Genomic DNA, 3,674 nt, shown 5'->3' on the forward strand with positions numbered 1-3,674 from the left:
AACTAAAAAAGGTACTTTCTTTTTATTTATAAATATTTTTATGAATCTTTAATATATTGGTATTATTTATATATTAGGATTGAAGATATCTCTTCTTTTGAGCCCTTATCTAATGAAATCTAATTTATCTAAATGGAATTCCTAATAAAAAAAAGTTTTTATCGATTTGATAGATATCCATCGATATATCTAGATAATTATCTATATCAATATAATGAAATTATATATCTATAAAGGGGTAGATAAAGATAATAAAGAGAGATAAAGAAGGGCTTTTTTCAAGCCTTTATTTTCTATTTTTTATACAATGTATCATAGTAATTATCCTTTTTCAATTTGGGGAGAGATGGCTGAGTGGACTAAAGCGTCGGATTGCTAATCCGTTGTACGATTTTTTTGTACCGAGGGTTCGAATCCCTCTCTTTCCGTTTCTGTCAATTACTTGGTATTTTTTTATAGTTGAGGAAAGATGTGGAATAGATAAAATGTTAAGAACATTTCAAAATCAAGCAAGGAAAAAAAATCTGATTTTGTTATTCTTCACGCCCCGGATTACGTCCCGGGTCATTAGATAGGAATCCGAAAATGAAGAGAGAAACAAAGAATATTACTACTGTATAAACAAATAGTTTGAGAGTAAGCATTACACAATCTCCAAGATCATTTTTTTTTTAAGAGAATAGATTCTCTATTTTAATCTGGTTTGACACCAAGAAATGCAGTGAAGTTATTTCTATAAATAGGAAAAAATTTTAAGAGTTGAGTCCTTGATTACTCAAAATTGGATTTCATACCCACAATTCTATATTGTGGGGGACTCGAAGAGGGTCGTTCAAAGGAAAAAAGTAAGAATAAGAAAATGAGAGTGATCCAGATTTATCATAGCTATAGAATAATTTCAATATTGGATTCAACTTAAAGCTTCAGACTGTATGTACAACTTATCTGATCTTATAACTAGTTAGAATCTTTTTTTTTTTTTTTCTAGTAAATCATGAATTTGTCTCGGACAGTATTAAAAATATTATCGAAAGCTTACAGCAGCTTGCCAAACAAAAGCTAATAGAAAAAAGAATAGAGGTATTACTGGCATAACATCTACTATTGGATTCAAAAAAGCGTAGGCCTCGGGCAATTTGGCGACGAAAAAACTACTTGAATAAAGGAAAGAATTAAGACAGATACCGATGAAACTTAAGATATTAAGCATAACAATTTTTTTTTCTTTGTTCTTGAAGATAATTGTATTTCTTTTGATTTGATTGAGTTATTAATCCCCTATTATTGCTATGATATAAGGGATAAGGGAAAAATTAATAACATAAAGTAGGTCAAAAAACCTTTCTTTGATTTGAACTCAGCCAATCAAAAATCCTTCAATTCTCAAATAAAACGAGAATAGAAGAAATCCTACTTTCATACAATATCTTAATGGAATTATATGTAATGATCAATAAATTGAGTTTAATTGGATCTATAAACGTATCAAAATCTGAGCAACAATCTAATTTATTCTATAAATATTTGTACTGGAATTGACGACTAAGCACTACCAATATTAGTGTTTATTAGTGTTGAATATAAATGGGGCGTGGCCAAGTGGTAAGGCAACGGGTTTTGGTCCCGCTATTCGGAGGTTCGAATCCTTCCGTCCCAGAGTATGCGTATTATTATTATATATAATAATAGTATATTATAAGATATATGGAAAAATATTCGATATCAGACTATAGATTGCCGTTTTAAACAACCTTATGCTTAAGAGTCTAAATATAGATCGAATGTGATTGTTCTTTATTATTTTCTTATAATGATGCATTTCAGAAATGCGAAAGCCTCTATTATTCTCTATCTCTTAAATGGTTTGTGAAACCCGAGTATTTTTTTTCTGTGGATTTCTGAATTATAAACACGAAGGTCTTGTGTTTTTGGCACTAATGGAATTGAATTAATGGTCTTAAGAAACTTAAGACCTATTTAGGGTTTAGGGTACTAAATTTTAGAGTCAAATAAAAAAAAATAGGTAGGAACAATCGTTTACTCTAGATCTGTTTGACTTTCGCCTTATACAAGATAGTCTAGCACCTCCGAAAACTAGTCCAGTCCCCCGTAGGATCCTTTTTTTATTTATGATGCATCTACTCGATCTAATTGGGGGTAGATAGGAGTTAATCCATAACGGAAGATATCAATTTGAATATCTGCCCGAATCTGATTAACAAAGAATCAAGTTACATATGTAACATATTATGTATTTCTTTTCACCTCATTTTTTCGTATGTTTGTCTGTAATGAATAATTGTAAATCCAAGTAACAATTCATACATCTTTTTCACTTTATTTTAAGGAAAGATTATTGAGTCTCTTAAGTTAAATAAACTAGGCAGAAAATGCTGATATGTATGTATTGTTATTATCTATTTTTATCGTTTTATTTCTTTTTTTTTTTTTTATTTTAGATCTATCTAATTGATGGGTTAATCCCGAATATACATTTATTTATCATAATCAAATGTAATAAATCCTTTACAAAAATTTATTCAAATAATATTATAATATAATATTTAGGTAGTAAATTTTCAATCAAGTAAATCTTTTTAATTATTTCTTATGAGTCCTTGGTACTCGAAGAAGTGTTAAACTCGTGAATCCATTCTATGAAGAAATTGAAAAATGGAGATTCTTAATTATTCGTAATTAATTATTTCTTAATTGATTTTATAGAAATTTCAAAAAATCTCTCTCTATCTAGAAAATATCTATATATAGAGAAATAAATATTGCACTCATACAAAAAAATGTTATTGATACAATATATACAATAAAATATGGGTTTTCAATAAATTGAAGTATTGCTAAGACTTTTTCAAAAACTACCCATGTCATAAGAGTATAGATTACTATGGACCAACTAACCCAATGACTATACATGATTCCATAAATGAATCAATTACATACCAGTTCCAAGAAATTAGAGGTTATGGTAAAACTTCGTTTAAAACGATGTGGTAGAAAGCAACGTGCGACTTGAAGGACATGATCCACTGTGGATTCTTACACCCACCATTTTATATTATATAGGAATGAAGATGCTCTTGACTCGACATAGTTTTGTTCGGTTGCACTCGAGCTCTTTTTTTTTTTTAGGGTTTTTGATGTAAATAGTACATGATGGAGCTCGAGTAGAAAGTATTGATTCATTTATCAAGGGCAGAGATCTAGGGTTAGTGTCAATCAATAAGTTAAAACTACTTCGTAAGTATAGGTTCGGTATACAAATCGAAAGGATCCAATTCGAACAAGTTTCAAATTCAAACATCAAATTGGATTAAAAGTGTATCACACGAGAATCCATTATTTATATGATTCTTTGATAAAAAGGAAATCAAAAAAAATGGTATGTTGCTACCATTTTGAAACGATTAAAGATCACCGAAGTAATGTCTAAACCCAATGATTCAAGGAAAGGATAAAGGATCCCGGAACAAGTAAAAATCTTTTTCAATTGTCTCAATAACTAAACTAGATCAGAATGAAGAATCGAAATAGATTCTAACGGAGACAGGCAAAAATAAAGAGGTTAGAGACCGCTCAATAAATGAAATGCTTAAGCTTAAGGGTTTTTTTCCTTTGCGTGAGAGTTATCCAACTTGAGTTATGGGGATAAGAATGTT

The 3,674-nt window shown here is 29.5% G+C and overlaps 1 non-coding gene across 1 annotated transcript; it reads left to right on the plus strand.

The window, feature by feature from the left end:
- Positions 1 to 340: 340 nt before the first annotated feature.
- Positions 341 to 428, plus strand: TRNAS-GCU (transfer RNA serine (anticodon GCU)). The gene has a single exon. It is a non-coding gene; the product is annotated as a tRNA-Ser (tRNA).
- Positions 429 to 3,674: the final 3,246 nt, after the last annotated feature.

This window comes from Cucumis melo, unplaced genomic scaffold (assembly GCF_025177605.1).
Source record: "Cucumis melo cultivar AY unplaced genomic scaffold, USDA_Cmelo_AY_1.0 utg000517l, whole genome shotgun sequence".
Lineage (NCBI taxonomy): Eukaryota > Viridiplantae > Streptophyta > Magnoliopsida > Cucurbitales > Cucurbitaceae > Cucumis > Cucumis melo.